The sequence below is a fragment of the Artibeus jamaicensis genome, unplaced genomic scaffold, assembly GCF_021234435.1.
Source record: "Artibeus jamaicensis isolate MK-2021 breed Jamaican fruit bat unplaced genomic scaffold, CSHL_Jam_final contig_793, whole genome shotgun sequence".
NCBI classification, from domain to species: Eukaryota; Metazoa; Chordata; class Mammalia; order Chiroptera; family Phyllostomidae; genus Artibeus; species Artibeus jamaicensis.
In genome coordinates, this window is record NW_026521975.1 from 1703531 (window position 1) to 1716416 (window position 12886).

General features: G+C 41.2%; 1 pseudogene; it reads right to left on the reverse strand.

Moving 5' to 3' along the window:
- Positions 1-1192: 1192 nt before the first annotated feature.
- Positions 1193-10850, reverse strand: LOC128628508 (glyceraldehyde-3-phosphate dehydrogenase-like; annotated as a pseudogene).
- Between the last annotated feature and the right edge of the window lie 2036 nt (positions 10851-12886).

Here is a 12886-nt window from a genome sequence, read left to right on the forward strand (position 1 = left end):
ACATCACTAACATCAAGGGTATTATTTAATTTGTTGTACACTATGTAAAAATCTACATGAAGAAACAAAGTCCGAATGGCCCAGAGATGCCACAGACTGAAGTATGTCAGAAGCCCTGGGCATTTTGTTCAGAAATGCATTTCTGAGGATTTCTGAGCAGTGTTCTTGAGACAAGCCAGTAAACCAGGATGAGTAAAATATGGAAACTGAGATAGAAAGTTAAATGACCAAGCAGGTTATAGCCATCTAGTAAATCACAAAATCCTATCTTCTCTAAACAAGGACACTTAAGAGTAAATGTTTACACTTTTTTCCCCAACCACAAGGTAAATAGCTTAAATCACCCTACTCAGGGAGATAGATAGTAGAAATCCAACTAGTGTCATTTGTACCAACCATACCCATGGACAGATAAAGGTAAGGGAATAAACATCATTTTGGCACATCAATATAAAACTGATAAACATTCTATTGAGATCTTCCGCTAAGACCTCCCCTAAACTCCCAGCAACTAAAACCCTCAAGACAAAAGACCCAAGGTGCACTCTCCCTCTCAGGAACAAGCCCACATCTTTCTTTCCTCTCAGGTGAGCATCTCCTATACTCTAAGTGTCCCCAGGAGACTTGCAACCAGGGGAGCAATGAGCAGCAGCTGCTTGTCCCAGCCTAACCCCATGGATCTGTCTCCAAGGCTTTCTTTTCTCTGCCTTTCCACTGAGCCAAAGCAGTCCCACCTAGGCTCCTTCTTTTCTATAACATTTACATAGAGAAAATCCAGCCCTGCCTAGACTCTCTTCTGCTGCTTTTATCCTAAGCCCTTCCTTGTTTCACTGTCATCAGTTTTAATAAGTGTACTCTCAAAATCACTTGGGGTCATGCTGTGAAATTTTTCCTAAACCAAGTCAAGAACCAACATACTACCGATGGTCCAGAAGTGAAGCCATCACAGGGTGCAATCCTCTCTAGGCTAGTTCCTATCCAGCAACATCTTAATATTTGTATTAGAAAAGGGTGGGGGTTTTTTTTGGCAGGGAGAGGGGAGGTACAGTGAACTTTATTGATGGATCATGGGATCTAGGATGGAAGCTGGAGGTCAGAAATTCTCAGCATGTTGGGGAATCGATATGGGGCAAGGACTTCCCAGCAGTTGAAAGCCTCTCTTCCTGTTGCTGGGTCTGGTGGTCAGGAGCTCTTACTCCTTGGAGACCATGTGGACAATATGGTCCACCACCCTGTTGCTGTAGTCAAATTCATTGTCATACTAGGAAATAAACTTGACATAGTGGTCACTGAGGGCAATGCCAGTGCCAGCATTGAAGACAGAGTCACAGGAGAACATGGGCCTCAATGTAGCCCATGATGCCATTGAGGGGGCCCTCTGACACTTGCTTCACTACCTTCTTGATGTAATCATATTTAGCAACTTTCTCCAAGTGGCAGGTTGGATCCACACCAACATATTTGGGGGTGGGGACACAGAAGGTCACTCTAGTGAGCCTCCTATTCAGCCTAGGGATGACCTTGCTCACAGCCTTGGAAGAACTTGTAGAAGCAGGGATGATGTTCTGGGGAGCTATCAGACATCATACCACAGCTTCCCTGAGAAGCAATCCACAGTCTTCTGGGTGGCAGTGATGGCATGGACTGTGGTCATGAGTCCCTCCACAATACCAAAGTTATCACAGAAGACCTTTGCCAGGGGGACCAAAGCACTCAGTGATGCATGAGATGTTGCTAACAATCTTCATGGAGTCGTCATACTTGTCATGGTTCTCACTCATCACAAACATGGGGGCATCCACAGAAGGGGCAAAGATGAGGACCCTTTTGGCTCCTCCCTTCAAGTGAGCCCCATTATTCTCCATGGCAGTGAAGACACCAGTGGACTCCACAACTTATTCAGCACCAGCATCACCCCATTTGATGTTGGCAGGATTCCTGTTCAATAGCCATCCATGTCATCCTGTGAAGTGTCAGCCTCAAACCTGATACATGATGGTGAAGGTCAGATTCGGCAGATTTGGCCATATTGGGTGCCTGGCCAGCAGGGCTGCTTTTTACTCTGGCAAAGTGGATATTGTTGCTATCAATGACCCCTTCATTGATCTCAACTACATGGTCTACATGTTCCAGAGTGATTCTATTCATAGCAAGTTCAAAGGCACAGTCAAGGCTGAGAACAAGAAGTTTGTCATCAATGGAAAGAACAGTGTATTCTAACATCAGGACATCTTGGAGGCCACAGTGTCCTTTCCCCCCATAATAGCTTTACTTGACAATTTCCATAACGCCCCAAATGTGGCTAAGTTTCCTTCCTGGACCCTTGGCCAGGATCCACCCAACTGCCTTTCCATGGATGACTGGAACTCTTGGTGCATCCTGTCCCAGAGAGTCTGAAACTGTTCTTGACCTCACTCAGAGATTCCATACAAACCACTCAAGTGAGAGATTGAAAGTCAGTCTGCTAGAACTGATTTTTTTAAAGGAGAACATCACTGGGTCAGGTTCAAGGTCCTATTGAAGAATGCTTTCATCTGTGTTAAATTCTACAAAAATCCATTTCTCAACTCCTATAAGAACAAGTGAGTGTATGAGTATTTTCTCCTTCCAATATGAAATGCTGCATTGCATTGCTGTTAGCGCACCCTCCTTAGAATATGACAAAGTAGTTTTCCCAAATTGTCTGGAAATAAGGCAGAGACCCAGCCCATAAAATCTGTGGGGTTTAGATAGAGTGTGTTTTGTAGACAGTGTCTTATGTCTCAGAGCTTTGTCTCTTTAAAGTTGAGAGCTAAAGACTTACCCATACATTAGTGGCAAAAACAGAAAGACTTAGGACCTGACAGACCAGAGGTTGGATCTGAACTCTGGCATTGACTGACAGTAATAGTGGAATTCAAGAGTGAAATATTTTAGCCTTAGTTGATAGTCATACATGACTAATACAGGAACTGGAATTAATGACCATATGACTTCAGGAGATCAACAAGCAATTCAACCTTTGTACTCTAGGTGTTCTGCAAGCTATGAAGATAGTATCTAAATCACTGCATTCCAGAGAGGGAATGTCCATGATGCCAATAAAGAATTATTAATCAACAGATAAAGAAGTACTAGGAAAATTGTCACCAGACTGCAACTCTTTTCTAATGAACATTTTTTCCAAACCCCTTAATACCCTTTTATCCAATTAACCTTTTCCCACACCTTTTAACCCCCCTTTTTTCTCCTTATAAAAAGGTTGGCTTTAAGAAAGATATTAAGATGGTTTTGAAGGTATATAACCCACCTTCTTCTCAGATTGCTGGCCATATGAATAAAGCACCCATAAAGATTCAATTCTTGTCTCTATTTATTGGTTCTGGTAGTGAGAGGCAGCACGAACATTGACTTTTCTGATTTCAATAGTGTGACCTTGAGCAAGTAACTGAGTTTGGCAAAGAACAGTTTCTTCACGTATGAAAAGCAAACATTGTTATCCAGCTCATAGAGAGACACCCAATTAAATAAAATACCAAGAAGGCACTCATTTTATTATGGCTGTGTTTCCAATGATTGGTGTTGACACAAGCGCCACCTGTACCTGTGCACAAAGTTACAGGTATCATGTTTTTAAAAGCATTATATATGTAACCTTTTATATAGAACATTTATATATAAATAATATAGATATAGTTTTATATAAAACATTATTTATAAATAATATTTTATTCTTGGGGAAAAGTCTAGTCATTATTAATATAACGAGAACAGTTCATGTGACATTGATGTAACTTGGCAGCCAAGGAAAGTGGATAGGAATGTGTGTGCATGAACAATGACAACTTCACTGTACTAGTCAATGGGGGCATGTGTACTGTGTGGCTGTCACATTCAAAATGACTGAGTAAGTAGAGAAACAAAGCTGCATCAAATTTTGAGTTAAGCTTGAACATTCCTTCACAGAAACTATTCAGATGATTCAGAAGGCCACAGCTATGGGCAACAGGTGAATGGCAGCTTCATCACATTGATGCACCCACTCATGCATCCTGTCTCATGCAGTTTTTGCAAAAACATCAAATCACCCAGGTGACTCAGATTTGGTGACCTGTGACTTCTGGCTTTTCCCCAAACTAAAATCACTTTTGAAAGGGAAGAGATTTCAGACTGTTGATGAGATTCAGGAAAAAGCAATAGGGTACCTGATGGGACTGGAAGAACTATATGAGGTCCAAAGGTGCCTACTTTGAAGGGGACTGAGGCATCATTGTCCTATGTACAATGTTTTTTGTATCTTCTTCATTAAATGTCTCTATTTTTCACATTACATGGCTGGATACCTTCTGGACAGACCTCATATATATCCTTTCATTGTGGTGATATCTAAAGTCATAATCAAATATAATATTTCAAGCAAGTCGATGAGTAAATTTCTCTAGAAATTCTATCAAGGTTGTCCCAAGCCAGCACCAAGCCATGGGCATCTCTCAGGACAACTGGCACAGTGCCATAAGACAGGAGCAAAAGAAAACCCCACCACAAGAAGTGAAAATAGGATCTGTGATGCACTGCCAACACTGCGATTAGCCCCCCACTGAATACACACAATTTGCATGCTGTGAGGCAACAAGAAGAACTATCTTGAGGCTGGACATGGGCAGCTTATCCTGGGGCTCCAAGTATTGTACATGCAAAACAAGTATTACCGATATTTACAATGCATCCAACAACAAACCTATCTGTACCAGGACTGCATCATGCTCATTTACAGCACACTGTGTCAATAGTGGCGTGAGTCTCTCTGGGGTGGTACTGCCTCTGGGATGCAAGACAGGGGCCAAACTGTCTGACATTTGAGGAAGAACAAATTTTAAACAAAAATTTCTTTAAAATCAAAGAAAATTCAGAAGCAATATGATGAAAAAGAATGCCAAAGTCAGCCATCTTCTAGAGAAGCAGTTCCAGCAGGCCAGCTTCTTACATGCATGGCTCAAAGACCAGGCCAGTGTGGCCATGCAGATGACCATGCGCTAGAGGACAAGGAGCTGCTGTTCTAGCTAAGAAAAATCAAGTCCTGGAAAAACAAATAAATCTACTTCTCTTCTATCTTAGCTCATGTAATAAAGATGTTTATTCTAAAAAAAAAAATCTACCAAGAATGTGAAATAGAGAAAGAAAGAAGAAGGAGAATCTCTTTATCCTTAACAACAACAAAAAGAAAGCATGTATTTAGTACCTGAAAGTAGTGTTCCCACTTGAGTGATTAATGTTTTGTATGGCCTTTAACAATAGTATTGGTGCTGTAAGCAACTACTGATGAGTACTAACAAAAGTTTGTATTTGGTCATTAGTTATGATTTGGAATGGGAGTGGAAAGCGGAGGTTTGACAGAAAATAGAGATTATATTAAATTTCCTTGCTGAAAGCTTTTTTAACATAGATCACTGGCCCTCTATGGTAGAAATATCCACTGCCTTGGAAAGAATGAATGCTTCGAAAATCAGGGCTATGTGTGGTTTTGACTGTGAAGATGACTGGGGCACAGAAGCCATTGGAAGATGACTCCAATCTATGTGTAGTTTTAAAAAGGACCAAACCTGAGATCCTAAACTATGTTCCTCATTGGATTCTGAGGAGCTAGGTTTTCTGAAGTACCCTGAGAGCTGGGCTACAGGTTCTAGCTGAAAAACCCTAGAACTTTTTCTATAGGAAGGGAAAAGTGTGATGTGAAGATTATACATTGGGAGGAAGCATGCAAATCTGAATGCAACCAGTCCCTACGATTCAGATTCTTTCTGTCCAGGCCTCAAGCCCTTGGGCCTGGGTTCCATAGGGCAGAAGGAGAGGGCACAAATAAGAGCAGATAAAGACTAATAGATCTCTTCTACTAAAAATCTGTATAAGGCATTGAGGGCTTAGAAGTGTAGTCTTGTGCAACTTACAAATACAGGAAATAAAATATGCAAAGGTGACAGGTCCATTTTTTTGCTAGGACCATGAACACACAGTGACCTGGGAATAAGCCATTTTGTAGCTTGAACCCAGGCTAGAGAAAAAAGCTATAGGAAAAGATAAATATGAGTTGGAAACCTCATTAAACATGGATAGCATTTAAATTATTTTATCTAATAAATACAGATATAGTGCTTACTATTTACCAGGCCCTGTTTGGAGCAGTTGACAAACACTCACTCATTTAACTGTCATAAAGACTCTATGAAGTTCAGATGGACCTTTGGTCATTTCATAATACTCATTTCATTGGGTATTAGCTTCTATGTGTTGAGACAAAAAGAAAAGAATAGGCAAACGAGACACAACTCCAAAGGGATTCTGAATCTCTTAGGAAAGAATTTTAAGAAACTGGATTGGACCCTTCATTTTTACTATTAGTTCTAGTAGTATTATTAAGAAACCTAGATTTCATAATGTTGCCTGAAAACATGATTTAAAATGATAGTATCAATGTTGACAATGCTGCATAGCAGATTTGACTAGCTCAGACCTCTGTGAGGGCCAGACAGATGCCATAGTAAATGACTCTACCTTTTGTGGAAATACAGGACCTGACCCATATAAAGAGCAAAAAAGCTCCTCAGACCCTGCCAATTTGCCCATCTCTTCATTTTTTTAGAGAAGCTGGAAACCTATATTTTATGCTGAATCTCCCTATATTTAAATGTCAGCAACTAATTCAACTTTTTTATAACATTGTGTAGATGAAACAAAGCAAGTCTGCCAGTATCACCTGAACATTGGGCATCCTCTGTGCAGCCTCTGCCCCATGGCCTTGGCCCATGGCCGCATGAGGAATATCTTTACAAGACGCAGAGAATCCTACCAAGGGCCCCAACCCATGTGTAAGTTATGCTCCCTCTGCTCAGCTGCAATGGCACAGAGATTTTTTTTCCCCTTGTGGAATTTCTTTCAAAACATTTGGAAGAAGGTAGCCTTATTTATTTCTGTGGACTCTGAGAGGAACTAATCTGTATACTGCATAACTGTTTCCCAGAGTCACTTGCTTGAAACAATAACCAAAGGCAAGATTACTCTGAAATTTCTCCTAATTATTGATACTTGAAGTACACCCAATGTTTCTGGCTCTCCCTCTTCACCGTTTACTCTGACATGTTTCTGTTTTGAGGACTAGCATAAAAGACTCAGAACAACCTAATTCCCTGCTAGCTTCTGCTCCATCTGTGATCCTCCATGCTTGGGCCACCAAAGGGCTGCTCAGCCTCATAGCTCTTATCAGTCTTGACTTCCCTGCCTGGGTCTCAGTTTTCCATGGATACTCATAGTCCCACCAATCTCTTCCATCTCAGTAGCTGGAACTATGTCTGTTTAGGTCACTGCTTAGTAACGAATCTTGGCCAAAATCCCTAGGTAAGCTAGTAATCAAACAAATTCTTGCCCTAATTGTTGTGGCTCAGTGGGCTGGGCATCATCCCACAAACTGAAAGGTTGCCAATTTGATTACTGGTCAGGGCACATGCCTGGGTTGCAGACCAGGTCCCCAGTTGGGGGTGTACAAGAAGCAACTAATTGAAGTTTCTCTTACACATTGATATTTCTGTCTCTCTCTGTCTCCCACTCTCCCCATATAAATAAATAAATAAATAATAAATAAATAAATAAATAAATAAATAAATAAATAAATAAAAGTTTCTTATAGAATGATTCAAAGTAGGAGTGAACAAATTCCCTTTTACAGTTTGTCATTTAATGAAGATGAGCATACCATTTTTATTAATCTCTCAGAACCCCTGACATCTGGGACACTGTACATATCTCCTTGCTTCTCACAGTGCTGACTCTCTCTGTCTGGCCTGTTTGCTCTCAACTACTCCTTGATGGCTCTAGGCAACTGAGACTCTTCTCTCTGTGTCTCTGCTGAGCCCTCCTATGGCAGCTGAGGGATCTCAACAAACAGGGTTCAACACAAAGATGCTGCTCTGACTTGTTTCATGTTTCTAAAATTACTTAACTCTGAAAGGCTCCTTTTGAGGAGACTCCTTTAGGCCAAGTACTCTGTGGATCTCACCCTGGGATACTCATTCAAAAGAAAAATAAACCAACTGAAATAATCTTAGGTTGGGCTGTATTCAGGAGAGAAGGACCCTGAGTGATGGACCATACTTCTTGATCTTGAAATGTGTAAAGGCCTCACTCACAATCCCTTTGAGAAATTTCTACTAAGTCATTGGGATGGGCTGTGGCTCAGTCACTTAGTTCTAGAGTATAGAGCACATTGCATAATTTATGACCTTGAGAAGTTCTTTCTTTTCTCTGGGTGTGCCACAACACCCCAGAGAAAAGAGCTCAGTTGATCTATTGCTGTGTATGTAGGATTGTTTTGGTGACGCATGAGAGAAGAGGTATAAAGAAATCAAATTACAAGTTCCAGCCAAGATGGAGGCATAGATGGATATACTTTGCCTCCTCACACAACCAAAAGAAGGACAACAACAAATTTAAAATAAAAAAACAACCAGAACTACCAAAAAATCTGTATGGAAGTCTGACCACCAAGGAGTTAAAAAAGAAACATTCTTTCGGACTGGTAGGAGGTATAGAGACAGGCAACCAAGGCAGAGTGAATGTGCAGCAAGGTGGCAGATGGAGGACCAAATGGGTGAGATGGCCGCTGGTGGTCTCCCATTTGTGTACAGATAAACTGGGAGGAACAACTGGGGAATGAAACAGACTGCACAATCCAGTGTTCCAGTGTGGGAAAGAAAGACTCAAAACCTCTGGCTGTGAATATCTGTCGGGGTGTGAGGCAGTGGGAGAAGCTCCCAGCTTCACAGGACAGTTTATTGGAGAGACCCACAAGGTCCTAGATTATACACAAAACCCCCCACCCAGGAATCAGCACCAGAAGGGGCCAAGCAAGGAAAGTGACTGAAAGCTAGATGAGAGCCAAGCAAGTGGCATTGTTCCCTCTCTGACACTTCCCCTACATACAGTGCCACAATACAGCAATGGTGTTCACCCTGCTCTGGCAAATATCTAAGGATATGCCCCTTATAATATAACAGGTGCACTGAGACAAAGAAATATGGCCCAAATGAAGGAACAGTTTAAAACTCAAGAAAAGGAGCTAAGCATTGAAGAGACAGCCACCCTATCAGCTTCATAGTTCAAAACACTAGTAATCAGGATGCTCACAAAAATGGTTCAGCATGTTTACAAATAGATGAAAAAGTAAAGGTTATGCAAAGTGAGTACATAAAAATATATAGGAAATCAATAGTGAAGGGAAGGAAATGAGGGCCCAAATCAACAATTTGGAGCGGAATGAAGATGTAATCATTCAACCAGAACAGAATTCAAAAAAATGAAAAGAGGCTTAGGAACCTCCCGGACAACTTCAAGCACTCTAACATCCAAATCATAAGGGTGCCAGAAGGAGAAGAAGAAGAAGAAGAGAATGAAATTGAAAACTTATTTGAAAAAATAATGAAGAAAAACTTCCCTAATCTTGCAAAGTAAATAGACTTCCAGGAAGTCCAGGAAGCTCAGAGAGTCCCAAAGAAATTAGACCAAAGGAGGAACACACCAAGGCACATCATGATCAAGTTACCTAAGATTAAAGGCAAAGAGAGAATCTTAAAAGCAGCAAGAGATAAGGAGGCAGTAACCTACAAAGGAGTTCCCATCAGATTGTCAACTGATTTCTCAAAAGAGACCTTGCAGGCAAGAAGGGGCTGGAAAGTATTCCAGGTCATGAAAGGCAAGGACCTACATCCAAGATTGCTCTATCCAGCAAAGCTTTCATTTAGAATGAAAGGGCAGATAAAGTGCTTCTCAGATAAGGTCATGTTAAAGGAATTCATCATAACCAAGCCCTTATTATATAAAATGTTAAAGGGACTTTTCTAAGTAAAAGAAGAAGATCAAAACTATGCACGGTAAAATGACAACCAACTCACAACTATCAACAACTGAACCTAAAAAGAAAACACAAAACAAACTAAGCAAACAACTAGAATAGGAACAGAACCACAGAAATGGAGATCATATGGAAGGTTATCAGTGGGGAGAATGAGGGGAAGAATGGCAAGAAAAGGGCACAGGGAATAAGAAGTATAAGTGGTAGGTACAAAATAGACAGGGGGATGTTAAGAACTTACATGTATGACCCATGGACATGAACTAAGGGGTGGGGGAATGTGGATGGGAGGGGTGGTGCAGGGTGGAGGGGAATAAAGGAGAGAAAAAAATGGGACAACTGTAAGAGCACAATCAATTAAATACATTTTAAAATACTCAATGTGGTGGCCACAATGCAAAGCCCTGAGGTGGGGGGAGAGAAAGCAAATTGGAAATAAAGCTTTACAACATTGAGGACATGAAATAAAAGTTTGTCAGTCAGAGAAGTGAGATATAAAAAGATTCAAGACAACAACCTTTGAAAAAAATAAAAATCATGGAGCAGAGAGAGAGAAGAGCCAAAAAATATTCTAGAAGAGAAGCCAGAGAAGGAAGATAATGAAGATGCTCACTATTCATCCTAGTGGCCATAGCCAACATTCAGGGAGCTCTTGCATTTGTCCATGGTTTTCATTCAGTACACTTGACATGATGTTAATGAAGTCTCACCAGAGCCCCTAACTGAGTTCATTGAAGCTGTGTAATTGCCCAAGGTCACACAGCTAGTAAGTGGTAGTGGAGTTTGCACATGAAACAGTCTACTTCTAGGGCCAGTGTGTAAAAGAAGAGTGCATGTTTAAAAGTGTCAAATACTCATATTCTGAGACCTCAGAATGCTCTAATGAATCTAACTCTTGAAACAAGGAAAGAGATTTTTAGTGTAAGATGTGAAGGGTGGAGGAGTAAGGGCCAGGCTTCAAGCTGGCATGCATCACTTCTACCTGCATGTGTCACATGGCCCCATTCTCACTGGAGAATTCCCTGGGAAATGTGGCTTAGGTGTATGCCCAGAAAGAAAAGCAAGCAACATAGCTCCAGCCTCTCTCTGAGCCCCTCTGCCATGTCTTTGTTTTTCCTCTGCTCACTAGAAACATGAGAGAATAAAGAGATTCGGATGCTTAGAGACCCTGGTTTCTTTTTCACTTTGCCTCGAAAAATGAAATTGAAGTCAAGGCTTGGTATGAACTGCATTTCTCCCCTGCCTCACCTCCCAAGATATGACCTGAGTTGGCCTCAACCAGTGCTGGACTAACATTCCAAGAAGACTGGTGGTCCTAGACTAGCCCTGAAATAAGAGAAGTGATTATGGGAATACGTGCCCCTTCTAAACTAGCCTAGCATCAGTACATAGGAATATAGTTGCTTGTTGCCAGATCTTCACATTTTTCATCTGGATTTTTATTTGAAAACTCCTAATTTTATAAAGTGGGCTCAAACAAAATATCCATGGGTAGATTCAACCAACAGGCTAAACATTATCTATCTCCAGCTTAGATTCTATAATGTGACTCCAGAAACTCTAACCTCCTCACCATTAGAGTCCTCACAGAGACCAGAGGGTCTCAGCTCCAGGTGCTCTCTGAATAGCTGGCATCACAGGGAGGGAGGAAACCTAGAGCAGGGGCAAAATGCACCCAGAAGCAACTCTGATAAACCTGACCTCGAAACCAGCTATGAGATAATGAGTGATGTACCCAACAGGGCAAGAACCAGAATGACTTTTCTAGGTGCATATTGTCTAGAACATTCCACGGTTATGCTGAACATGAGTATGCAGAGTCCCTTCCTTAGAAGACCTCGACTTCATCAGCTCCTGTATCTCAGCATGCTGTTTGCCAAACTGCCCCACATTCCGTTCTAGCAAACCCTGCTCTATTCTGTTCAAAAATGCAACTCTGAGCCATCTTGATGCCACCAGGTACCTACACTTAGAGGAGATCTGTACATGCACAAGTGACAGAAAGCCAATCCTGATTTATTTCCATGTGATAATTATTGCATCAATAATATCTAGGCTTGCAGTTTCAACTTTTCTCCCCACAACTTAAATCTCTATTGAAAAACCTTCTGATCAACTTGAGAAGGTATTTACCCACATGGGAAAGGAAAAGACTAGAAATAACTCTAGTACTGAATGGGAATTAGATGTATTAGTATTAACTCAAGAATTTTTCATACATACATATATACATACACACAAATATATATGCATATATACATATAGACAGAGATAGCTACAGATGTTATAGATGTGTGCACATTAACATGTGTGCATACATACTTATATTTTCTGCTCCTTCTGTTGAAGGACCTAGTAGCAATGAGCATAATGCTACTAGCTCAAATCAGACTTGGTTTCTAAATATCATCCTTCACTGAAATGAACCAGGGCTCCTCAGAGAAATGGGCGATTCCATCTTTGAGTTAGGAAATGCACAAATTTTTTTTCCAGAAAATGCAAAAACACACACAAAAAAACAACTACCTTTGAAGAGGCCCCGGCTGGCCAAATCTAGAAAAGTGTGAACATCTAAATATGTTGTGGCCATGCCACTGTCTAACAGCAGAGACCCCACACAGAGCTGCTGATTCCCTCAGTGGAGAACTTGAGGCCAACATGTAAAGCAGATGCAGGCTTACTTTAGCAACAAAAGCAAACAACTGTGCTGTCAGTGAAAGAGCCACAGAGAGAAAGGCCACCCAACAGCCTTTACAACAAGATTATTGTCTGAATGTATACTAGCCACACCTGACTGCTGTGCAGGCAGTTAGGATGGGTAGACAGCCGTGTGCTCTCAGATTTCTTGATGCAACAGTCCAGACAATTGTGACAGATTATGACGTCTTGCCAGTCCATGAACAGATGCATCCCTAGTCTGCTTTTAGTGCTCTGTCTTCACCTGAGAATAAAAAAGTGGGTACTTGGAACACCACTGTCCAAAGACTTCTTTCTTTCTTGTGGGTATTG